Source organism: Pseudopipra pipra, chromosome W (assembly GCF_036250125.1).
Source record: "Pseudopipra pipra isolate bDixPip1 chromosome W, bDixPip1.hap1, whole genome shotgun sequence".
In the NCBI taxonomy this organism is placed as follows: Eukaryota; Metazoa; Chordata; class Aves; order Passeriformes; family Pipridae; genus Pseudopipra; species Pseudopipra pipra.
Genome location: NC_087580.1, coordinates 26968914 through 26981464, shown reverse-complemented (window position 1 = coordinate 26981464; position 12551 = coordinate 26968914). Strand labels below are relative to the sequence as shown.

At 50.3% G+C, this 12551-nt stretch overlaps 1 long non-coding RNA gene across 1 annotated transcript; it reads left to right on the top strand.

The window, feature by feature from the left end:
- Window positions 1–2263, top strand: LOC135405702 (uncharacterized). Its single transcript, XR_010425961.1, has 3 exons — window positions 1–203; window positions 1819–1897; window positions 2086–2263. It is a non-coding gene; the product is annotated as an uncharacterized LOC135405702 (long non-coding RNA).
- Window positions 2264–12551: the final 10288 nt, after the last annotated feature.

Sequence of the window (12551 nt, the reverse complement as noted above, 5' to 3'; positions counted from 1 at the left end):
GTGCAAGCAGGCAGCCCTGAGCTTGCACCTGATGTCCCCTCCCTGCAGGTTCCTGTCCTTGAGCCCAGGCCCTGAGGTGAGGCTGAGAATAAGTGCAAGGCAGAGGTGCTGCTGAGGAAGGAGAGCCCCGTGGTGGGAAAAAACAGATGAAGCTGTGAATGCCCATCCCTGAGCAGGTGCTGTGTCCATCCCCTGTGTGCCAGGTGAGCTGGGGCTTTGCTGCAGAGCTGCGGGCGCTGATTTGAGCGTCTCCAAGTGCTGAGATGGTGGGCACCCAGGAACACAAACTGTGCCTGGCCACGGAACCTGCAAGGAGGAGCAGAGAGAGCCCTGTCAGTGTGGGGGTCCAGGTTGTCCCTGTGCCTTCCCCTGCAGGCCCTGTCTGTCCCTGCTGGGCCCCTGTCCATCCCCATCAGGTCCCTGCCCGTCCCCCCGGGCTGAGCTCCCCCCAGGAAGTGCCGTGGAGCTGAAGCTGCTGCCATCCCCCCCCTGCAGCCGCTGCCCCAGCCAAGGGAGCAGCAAAGGCAGGGCCAGGAGCAGAGGCAGCAGCAGGGGAGCCATGGGGGGGCCGGGAAGCTCTTGTGTGGGTCAGGAAAGAGGCGCTGGGCACGAGGCCGGGGCTGTGCTGAGCAGGCCCAGCCCTCACATCCCCCCAGCCAACGCCGGCTGCCCGGGGGGCTTGGGAGGGACCCCCAGCCCGTGTGCCCCACACTGAGCTGGCAGAGAGAGAGCCAAGGGACAGGGCCACGGGCAGGGCCACGGGTGAGGGACAGGCAGGGCCATTGCAGGGCCACGGTGACGGCTCAGCCTGTGGCAGCAGAGCTGCCCAGGGCCGGGGGCAGCCGGGGGTGTTGGTACCAGGCAGTGGTGGGGCCGAGCAGAGCACAAGGCCTCTTGCAGACCCCTGGAGCAGCCTCCCACTTGCCAGCCCCACCCTGGTGGGGTGACACTTTATCCTCCCTACAGGACACTTCCCCCGAACTCTTTAGAGGGCATTTTGTGTCTCTTCCTGGTTGCTGATTCCTTCTGGGGGCCTGAGGGAGCCTCTGCAATCCCATCCATGGCCACAATCTCCTCTCCAGAGGAGAGGAGACTGACTGCAGACTTTGCAGAGAAATTTGTATCCCTAAGTGCTGATCTATCTTTGGGACCCAAGGGATCCTCTGCCATTCCATCCATGCAGCAGGAGTCACCCTCCTGCCTTTGACTCCCTGCAGAGGAACAAGTGCCCTCTCTCTGTTTGGGAGAAGCCAGATGCTGCCCCTGGGCCATCAGAAGTGGTGCTGAAGCCTCTTTCAGCCCAGCTCCCGGTGCAGTTTTCTCATCCCCTCACCGAGTGCCCGCTCCCCCAGTCGGCACTGACCAACCACGGTGTTTGGCACACGTGGTTTGGTGGTTTGGAGAAACAGCCCCGAACTAGTAGGGGGCCAGAGAACCTCGAGGAAAAGCCCTGGAGAGTTTTAAGTTACACTACAGTAATACAGCTTTTGATTAACATATAGCAACTCAATCAAGTCCCCATGAAATGACCTCACTTCCCTCATCCTCCCAATTAAACACCTTTTTCTGAGCTGAATCTTCATATTTTGGAGTATTTTTTGGCTGAATCTTAACTTTTTGCAGTTTAGGGGGAGGGGTTCATCCTTCTGTTTCTGAGGGGTTTTTTGCCTGAATCTCGGTGGTTTGGGTTTTTCTGGGTTGAATCTTGGTGTTTTGGAGGTTTTTATGATCACAGGATGCCCGGTGAGTTCTAGAGATGGAGTTGGGCAGGAGGAACCCCCAAGCCAATGCGCTCAGCCCTTGTTTTCCCCCCATCAGGATTTGTCCTTCCCAAAGCTTGGGCGGATGGAGGAGGAGGCTGCGAGGAAGAGGAAGATGCCTTGGGCCCCCCAGGCAGGTGAGGAGGCAGTCAGTGTCCCTTTGGGCGGGTGTTGTGCTGGCTCTGTCAGCCCAGCATGGCCCCGGCTGCAGGACAACCCCGCTGGCGCCGCCGTCCTGCCGGGGCCGGAGTTGGGGGGATGTCCTTGGCCTTCCCTGTGGGCCGGAGGCAAATCCCCTCCCTGTCCTTCTTGCTTCCTGCCCCAGGCCCCGAGCTGAGGACGAAGAGCCCGGAGGACAAATCCCCCCGTGAGACCCTGGTGGGAGAGGCCGTTTTGAAGGGCTCCACGGCGCAGGAAGGCAGCGGGGAGGAAAAGGGCCGGAGATCCCCCCGCAGGAGGGGCTCCAAAGCCATCCCAGGGTGCTCTGAGGAGGAAAGAGCCAGCCTGTGCCAGGAAGGCAACCAGAGCTTGAGGCGGAGCTCTGAGCTGGTGGTCCCTGATCAGCCTCCCAGCAGGGAGAAGCCCTTCAGGTGCCTGGAATGTGGGAAGAGCTTCAGGAAGAGCTCCCACCTGATCCGACACCAGCACATCCACACTGGGGAATGACCCTACCCATGTGGGGAATGTGGGAAGAGCTTCAGGTGTAGCTCCCACCTCCTCACCCACCAGCACATCCACACTGGGGGACGGCCCTACACATGTTGGGAATGCGGGAAGAGCTTCAGCCAGAGCTCCACCCTTCACACCCACCAACGCATCCACACTGGGGAACGGCCCTACAAGTGCTTGGAATGTGGGAAGAGGTTTCAGACCAGCTCACATCTCCTCCTGCATGAGCGAACGCACACGGATGAGAGGCCCTTCCGCTGCACCGACTGCGGGAAGGGCTTCAAACGGAACTCCACCCTCGTCACCCACCGGCGCATCCACAGCGGTGAGAGGCCCTACAAGTGTGAGGAGTGTGGGAAGAGCTTCCCCCAGAGCTCTAATTTGACCAAACACCAATGGACCCACCAGTAAGGGAAGCCCCACCAGTGCCCCGACTGCGGGAAGAGCTTCAGCTGTTGCTTCCACCCCGAATGAAGCCCCTGATTGTGAGGCAACACCTGGCGTCCAGTGACTGTCAGTCCATCACTTTTGACCAGAAAGGGCCAGTCCCCTTTCACAGGGGCAGCTTCTTCCAACAGAATCCTTCCTGGAGGATGTTTGGAGATTCCTGCCTTGGCTGGGGACCCCCCAAGGTCACTGCTGGAGGTTGAGAGCAGAGGTCTCCCCACGAGTGTTGGTCTGGGGGAGTTCCATCCATCTCTAATTAAGAATTATTGCTTTTGTGCCAGCTTGAGTAGAATTGCTTCAACAATTGCTTTAGTGTAGAGCCCTGTCCTATCTTATCCTGTACTCCTGGTAGTTTTAGTGTGTATTTTGTGCAGTAAATAATTGTGATGAAGATCTTTTGTCTGATCATTTGTAACCCTTAATAATTCATTTCTATCAATAGATCTGATTTGCCATCAGTAAAACCTGAAGGACAAAAGTGATTCTGTCACACCTCTGTAATTACTCTAAACTGAAACTGTTGGCATGATCCAAGGCTGAGATAGGATCCAGCAGCCCCAGCACACCACAGGAAGTTGGAAGCTCAAGGCCTGCCCCCCCATTTCCTAGCCCCCTTGTGCCCAAAGACCCCCATGGGACTGTGGGACCTGCGAGACTATCCCTCCTTTTCCACCCTTTTCCCTGTTCCTCCCACTTTCCCATTGTCCCCTCAATCTCCAATTTTCCCCCAAAACAGTTTAGGGGTCCCAACCAATACTTTTTGCCCTCTCTCCTGTGGGCACTGAAGGAGAAAATGAAGCTGCACACACAGAGTTCCATTGCAGGACTTGTCCTCCCATCTTTCCGGCGTCCCCCTTTCATTGGGGTTCCTTTGGAAACAGCACCTGGGCTTTGTCTTTTAGTCCACCGGAATTCCCAGCATGGCCCCAAAGCAGTGCCCTGATCCCACACATCCCCCTCCCCTCATGTCCTGGCTGTGTTCAGCCACCAGAGAAAAACACAGGCTGCCATGCAGAGCGTTCCAAGTGGTTTCCACTTTGGCAAACAGCACTCTCTGGATGGAAAACACCAGTCAAGACCAAAACACTCCTTTTGGATCCTGATTAACTGAATGCAGCTGCTGCTGCCTTAACTTGTTCCCACAGAAATTCTCAGGGTTCCTTTGGTTCCAGGAGGCCCCACATGCCCCAATGGCCCCTGGATTTCATGAGCTTCCACAGTCTCCAAAGGTTCCTTTAGTTACATGAGGCCCTGCAGTCCCCAAATGCCCTTTGGATTCTTGGAGTTTTCCCATTGTCCCAGGGTCCCTTGTGCTTCAGAAGGAGCTGCAGTGGGACAGTGGCCCCTTGGTTCCGTGAGCTCTGCAGTGTTCCAGGAATCCTTGGGTTCCAGGAGAGCCTGCAGTTTCACAAGGACCACTTGAATGCAGGAGGTTCTGCAGGGTCCCAATGGCCCCTGGATTCTGGGAGGTTCAGAAATATCTCAGGGCTCCCTTGGTTCCAGGAGGACACGCATGTCACCAGGAACCCTTGGTTCCAGGAGGTTTGACAGTGTGCCAGAATTCCTTTGATTTCATGAGGCCCTGGATTGTCCCAATGGCCTCCTGATTCCATCAACCCCCTCAATGTCCCAATGGTCCCTTGATTCCATGAGTTTCTGCAGCATCCCAGGTTTCCTTTTGTTCCATGGGGAGCTGCAGTGTCACAATGGGCCCTGAATTCCAGGACTTTTCCCAGGGGGACAGTGCTGCCTTGATTCCATGAGATTGCCCAGTGTCCCAGGGCTCCTTTGGCTCCAGAAGGCCCTGCAGTGTCCCAATGGTCCTTGGTTCCATGAGGTTCCACCATGTCCTTGCTGGAACATGCGTGGCTGTAATGCTGCCCCACCTGCAGAGCTGCCTCCAGCTCTGGGCTCCAGCCCAGGAAGGACGTGGACCTGCTGGAGCGAGTGCAGAGGGGAGCAGCAAGAGGATCAGAGGGATGGAGCAGCTCTGCTGTGAGGAAAGGCTGAGAGAATTGGCATTGTTGAGGCTGGAGAAGAGAAGGCTTTATGCTGACCTAATTGTGGCCTTGCAGTGCCTGAAGGGAGCCAACCAGAAAGATGGAAAGAGACTTTGGACAAGGGCCTGGAGTGACAGGACAAGGGGCAGTGGCTTCACACAGACAGAGGGAAGGGTTAGAGGAGATAGTAGGAAGGAATTCTTGACTCTGAGGTTGCTGAGATGCTCTTAAGGCCCCTCCCAAGCCAAAGCATTCCATGATTGTGGGACTGGTGGGTGAGGTGGTGGTTGGAACCGTCTGGGGCACAGGGACCCAAAATGAGGGAGTTTTCCATTGTGGGAGAAGGAAGGAGGAGGCAGCAGAACTGACCCCTTGGACACCTGGCAGGCAGGCTTTGGCTGGAAGCTGCTGATGGGGAGCTGAGTGAAGCCCCCACAATGCAGGAGGAAATGGTCAGTGACCTGCTCTGCCAGTGAGACCCCCCCCAAGTGCCTGGGCCCACATGGGATGCAGCCAAGAGTCCTGAGGGAGCTGGAGAAAGAGCTGGCCAAGCCACTCTCACTCATTCCCCAGCAGTGCTGTAGAACTGCACAAGTCCCAGCTGACTGGCAACAAGCACATGGGATGCCCATGCACAGGAAGGGCCAAAAGGAGCATCTGGGCAACTCCTGGCCTGTCCCATTGACCTCAGGACCGGGGAAGTCCATGCAGCAGATCCTCCTCAGGGCCATCCCATGGCAGGGGCAGGACAACCAGGGGATCAGGCCCAGCCAGTGTGGGGTTGGGAAAGGCAGGTCCTGCCTGACCAACCTCATCTCCTTCTCTGACAAAGGACCCGCTCAGCAGCTGAGGGAAAGGCTGGGGATGTGTCTATGTGGAATTCCAGAAAGCCTTTGGCACCATCTCCCCCAGCATCTCCTGCACAAACTGGCTGCTCATGGCTTGCCTGGGGAACTGTTTGCTGGGTGACAAAGTGTCTGATGGGCCAGGGAGTGGTGGGGAATGGAAGGAAATCCAGGTGGGGCTGGTCACTTGGGAACCAGGTGGGGTTCCCAAGGGCTCAGGGTTGGGGCTGCTCCTGTTTAACATCGTTCTGGGTGATCTGGGCCAGGGGATCAAGTGCCCCCTCAGGAAAGTCGTGGACAACACCACGTTGGGTTTGAGTGTGGATGTGCTGGAGGGCAGGAAGGCTCTGCAGAGGGATCTGGACAGGCTGGATCAATGAGGCCAAGTGTCAGGGCCTTCACTTGGGTCCCAACAAGCCCCTGGAACGCTCCAGGCTGGGGGCAGAGGGGCTGGAGAGCTGCTCAGCAGGAAGGGACTTGGGGGTGCTGCTTGACAGCGGCTGGATATGAGGCAGAGTGTGCCCAGGGGGGCAAGAAGGCCAAGGGCATCGTGGCCTTTGTGGAGAAGAGTGTGGCCAGCAGGAGCAGAGAACTGATTGCCCCTCTGTGCTGGGCACTGGGGAGGCCCCACCTGGAGTGCTGTGTCCAGTTCTGGCCCCTCAGTGCCAAAAGGCCCTTGAGGGGCTGGAGCGTGTCCAGAGAAGGGAACGGAGCTGGGGAAGGCTCTGGAAAACATGTCTGCTGAGGGACGGCTGAGGGAACTGGGCTTGTTGAGTGTGGAGAAGGGGAGGCTCAGGGGGGACCTCATTGCTCTCTGCAATGACCTGAAAGGAGGTTTTAGTGGGTGTGGGGGTCAGTCTCTTCTGCAAAGGCTTTAGTGAAAGGAAGAGAGGAATTGGCCTAAAGTTGCATCAGGCAAGGCTTAGATTAGATATTCAAAAACCCTTTTTCCACTGAGAGAGTGTTCAGGCATTGGAACAAGTAGCCCAGGGAGGTGGTGGAGTCTCTGGAAGTGTTCAGGTGTGTGGTGGGTTGACTTTGGCTGGACACCAGGTGCCCACCCAGCCGCTCTATCACTCCCCTTCCCAGCAAGACATGGAAGAGCGTAAGGTGGGAAAAACAAAACAGTGGGTTAGGATAAGGCAGTTTATTTAAAGCAAAAAGCAGAACAAAGCTTGTGCACACAGAGGCCAAAGACAGCAGGGTTTGTTCTCTGCTTCCCATGAGCAGCCATGGTCGGCCACTCCCGAGGAGCAGGGCTTGGGTCCGCGGGACGGTTCCTCAGCAGGCAGCCATCAGACAATGAATGCCCCCCTCCTGCTCCCTGCCTCAGCTTTTAGAGCTGAGCTGACCTCCCATGGTCTGCAATGTCCCTTGGGTCAGTTGGGCTCAGCTGGCCTACTTGGGTCCCCTGCCAGGCTCTTGCCCTCAGCTAAGGAAGGAATGTCCCAGGGTTGGTGCTGTGCTCAGCAGTGGCCAAAACACTGGGGTGTTCTCAACACCCTTCCAGCTGCCAATGCCAAGCCCAGCCCTGGGAGGGCTGCTGTGGGGAACTGAACTGCAGCTCAGCCAGACCCAACCCAAATATCTATGGCACATATTCTATAGAATCCATCCTTAGGTGTTGTGTGATAGATCTATAGGATATTACAAATAATAAGCAATAATAAGGCAAGTGTCCTCCTTAGGGACACCACCCCCCCCAACCTACTGCCTGGGTTTGTTCCCTGGGGGTCTCTGCAGCAGCAAGCACAGCCCCACACTGACTGCTCTGGGCTGTGCAGGCATTTGTGGTTCTGCCTGTCTCACACACCCCCCCAACCTTGGGATGGATCTGGATGTGACTGGATGTGATGTCACAGGGGAGCTGTGATATCATGGGGAGGTGTGATGTCACAGGGACGATGTGATGTCACAGGGGAGGATGTGATATCACAGGAGAGGTGTGATGTCATATGATGGATGTGAAGTCATAGAGATGTGATGTCACAGAAAGGATGTGATGTCATATGATGGATGTGACATCATAGGGAGGATGTGATGTCACAGGGAGGATGTGATATCAAAGGAGAGGTGTGATGTCATTTGATGGTTGTGATGTCATAGGGGAGTTGTGATGTCACAGTGGAGGTGTGATGTCAGAGGGGAGCTGTGATGTCACGGGGAAGATGTGATGTCATGGGGAGATGTGATGTCACATGAGAGCTGTGATGTCACAGGGGAGGATGTGACATCACAGGAATTATATGATATCACAGGAGAGATGTGATGTCATATGATGACTGTGACGTCATGAGGGAGATGTGATGACACAGGAAAGATGTGATGTCACAGGGGAGCTGTGATGTCGCAGGAGAGCTGTGATGTCATGGGGAGGATGTGATTTCACAGGGATGATATGATGTGATGTCATATGATGGATGTGATGTCACAGAGAATCCTTGATGTCACAACAAAGATGTGATGTCACAGGGGAGCTGTGATGTCACATGGGAAGTGTGATGTCACAGAAATGGTATGATGTCATGAATCCGAAAAATCGGTCCAAGAAACTGCTCAGAGACTTTTTTATCTTTAAGCAGCAAGGTATTTGTTTATTCAATGTTGGGAGCAAGCCAGCTCACGCTGGACAAACTTGCTCAAAGGCTTCACACAAAATCAGCATTTTTATACAATCTTCAGATGTGATTAAATGCATATTCAAAGAATTACAACATCTATCAATGCATATTAATATGGGGCGGTGCTTCTCTTGGCCCTCAATTTTGGTGGGTCTGGGGTCTTAAACCCATCTTCCTCAGCTTGACCCTTCTTCTCTTCCATTGTTCTTGACCCGCTCACTGAAGCTTGGGAAAAGCCCTGGCTCCCGGCCTATTTCTCCTATTCAAATGTCTACCTGATCCTGCTGTATTTCTAATTTATCCCCTCTAGGCCTATTACATGTTCTTGTACTATTCTCTTAAGCTTTGGTCCAGTAAGTAGAACAGAACAAGCACAGATCGTCTTGGATGTTGGTAGCTTCTTAGCAGGCCCAAATTTCTTAGTTAACTCCTTTGGGCCTGGCCTCCTGTTTCATTCCCCCCTTTTTGTTTAGAATTTACGAATTCTTTTGTCAAGTTCCAATGGATTTTGATAGGTATTCATCACAGCCCACATTATCTGCATCCTTCTAACCATGATGCTTGATTTGTACCATAGCCAAATAATTAGGATCAGCAGTATAATCATGCTAGCTCCTAAAACCAATATTGAATGTATCAAATAGTGGAACACTTGTGATGCCGTGGGGGAGTATCCAGTAAAGATATCCAACCAGTGATGTTCTCCCACTTTTTCCACTTTGGTTAAGACAGTTTTTATATTCTCAGTGTTGTGTTCCACTTGCAGAGCATTCGTTTAGTCGTTCTGTTTACTTCCTGGACCAGTTCTTCTATATCAGGATGTTTAAGCATTGCTTTAGAAGATTAATGTTCATTCCTGTCTGCAATTTTAGCACATCGTGATACGTTGTATAATCAGCTTCAATCAATTGTCTAGTAGTCACTAGAATGATATAATCAAAGTCACAGCCTATTATTTTAGTAAAACAAAAAAATTAGTACCACTCACTACTTCATGACAAGTATCTATGGTAAAATTAACACAAAAGATTCTAACACATGAACATCCATTTCCTACGTAATAGACTTGTGATTGGGTTTTAGCATGGGGAAGCATTTCAAAGGTACACACACTATCTTCAGTATCTAAGCATAAATCTTCATTTTCTACGACAGCATTTTCACAGATATACCCCAATTGTCCTTTAGGAATACATGCCTCAGGACTGACTGACTGTCACTTTTTCTTGATGTGATCATAACTTGCTCAAACATTATGGTCTATGGGTCTGACAATTACATTTTGGTGTATGGCTCCTAATGTCAGGATAGGAAAGATGGTCTTTTCTTTGGCTGCACTGATAGTGAGTACATAAGCTTCAATTTGTTCATGTTGAGGGTTGTAAGTGAAGTTCACTAACTGCCACCACGCCTGGTAATTTTTCTCAAATTGTGTAGTGGAACTATTCCTAGCTATTATTTCTCTTACTTCTTGTGGCAATATTCCTGAAGTTCCTTCTCTTAATATTCCTGCAGCTACAGATTGTACCCACTGTTGAGTTTGGAGACATTGTATTGCAAGTGCAAACCTTTTATGGATGACACCAGCATAGTCGATAATTTTGGTGAAATCTTTTGCAGTGTGGTTAGCTACTAATGTTAACAATTTAACTGCCAATGATTGTGTTTCTGCCAAAGTGAGCAAAGATGATCTTAAAGGGACTTTGAATTTTCCTAGATCAGATGTGACAGCACTTAGTTTATTCACTAATACTTCTTGATCTATGGTGTTTAATACACTTAATCCTGTGCCAAACCATCCAGTTACATCTCTTTGAATTCTGGTACGAGGGGATCTGGCCATCATCTATGCATGCCAACCTTTAAGGCTTTGTTGAATACAGGGCTGACAATCTTCTTGTATGTTTGATATGTTTACTTGAAGGTTTATTCGAACCCTCTTCAGTGAATATGTGGGATCTAACAACAGCTTCTGCTCATTTGAGTGTCTAATCATGTAAGGTCCAGCATAAGTTAAATTGTGGACACTCTCACAGGCTAAAGAAGGAGTTGTAGAACTGGTGGTGGTCTTAGTCAATGGGGTGGTAGGAGATTTGCTGGTTGGAAATCTCCTGGTTATATTTCCTTCCCTGAATGTCCACTGACACATCACAGAAACTGATTTATCTAGAGTGAAGGTGTGCCAACACTGATCAGCCACTAATTACATTTCACAGTAACGTCAGTTCTGGGTGACCATCTGATCTGTGCCTATTAAAACACTTGCATTGTATGGGGTACCAGGATTTTACCAATTATTCAGTACCCTTGTTCCTTGGAGGACTATAACAGATGGATTGTATTGGTTCAGCTTGCCTGGGTGAACTGGAAGTTCTGGGTCTATATAAAATTGTAGACCAGAACTCTCGTTGTAGGTTTGAGACCATAATGATTCTTGGGCAAGAATTTCATCAAACACCAATGTACTTATCAATCCAAAGATCAGCATTGAGGAGGCTTGATAGTAGATGATTCCTCTCCCGAGGTCCATGCTTCCTCTGGAACCCTCTTGACTCGAGAGCAGTGGATCCACGTGGGTTTCTCTTTCACCCAGATCGCTGTGAAGGTGGTCATCAGCACCTGCTGGGGTCCATCCCACTTCTCTCGTGGTGGATCTCCTGAAAGATTCTTAACATATACCTGATCACCAGGGTTGAATGGTTGTAACTTACAATCAGACTGCTTGGGTTGGTGTTCTAACACCACTGTAGCATTTTTCTGCAATTGTTTTCCTACAGCCATAACATGATCACACACATATTGATTACTGATTTGATCTACAGCTTCACTATTCACAGCTTGCATCATGTAGGGTCTGCCCAAGAGAATTTCAAATGGACTCAGTTTCCCTTTTGATCTTGGCTTGACCCTTAGCCCGATTAAAGCAATAGGTAAAGCTTGATACCAATGAAAATTTGTTTCTTGACATATTTTAGATTCATCTTTTCTACTTGCCCATTTGCTTGCAGTGTGTAGGGCATATGCAGTTGCCAATTGATTTTTAGTGCTTTACTTATTGCTTGTACAATTCATGCACAAAAGTGTGAACCTCTCTCTGAAGAGATGCTCTTAGGCATTCCAAACCATGGTATAATCTCATTCAACAAGACTTTAACCACTCCTTTTGATTCATTTTTTTCTACATGGGAAAGCTTCAGGCCATCCAGAAAATGTGTCAGTCAAAACTAAGAGATAACAGGACTCTCCCCCCTTTTCTTGGGAGCTCAGAGAAATTAATTTGCCAAATTTCACCTGGGAAATGCCCTTTACTTATTGCCCTTTGGTGTATTTTTGTTCCAGTATTAAAGACAAAGTTCACATTGGGATGTGACTTGCTCTATTGTGGTAAATAAATTTGGTCCTGCTACTCTAGTCCTTAAATGCTAATAGAGTGAGTCTAAGCCCCAATAGTTTTATCATGTTTTACTTTTACAAATTGCCACACTAATTTTTCTAACAGTATTAACTGACCTGTTTTTAATTAACCTCACCCACTGTCTAACACCTTACCTTCATTTTCATGTATCCACTTATAATCTGTTTCTTGATATTCTACCTGTTGATCTGTGTCTAGTTCTTCTAGCACTAAAGCTGCTACTGGCAGTTCTTTACTTCTTGCAGCAGCTAATTCAGCTTCTGCATCAGCTTTTCTGTTTCTTATTTCCAGGACAGTGTTACCTTTCAGGTGTCCTTGGCAGTGCATAATTGCCACCTGAGAGGGGAGTTGTACAGCTTCTAATAATCATAGAGTTTCTTCAGTATATTCCACAACTTTTCCTTGAAGAGTTAAGAGTCCTCTTTTTTCCAAATTGCTCCATGAGTGTGAACTATGCCAAAGGCATATTTGGTACTGTCCATTGAACACATTCTCCTTGTTTTTCAGTAACAATCAATAGATCATTCACATATTATAAAAGTACACCCTCTCCAGGTGGTGACTGCCATTGTTCCAATTCTTTAGCTAATTAATTCCCAAAATTGTGGGAATATTTTCTAACCCTTAAGGTAACACTGTCCAAATGAGATGAGTTTTCCTTCCTGTGGTGGGATTTTCCCACTTGAAGGCAAATATCCTTTGACTTTCCTGTGTTAAGGGAAGGCAGAAAAAGGCATCTCTTAAGTCTAATACTGTGAACCAAATTACACTTTCTTTTAATATTGTTAATAAGG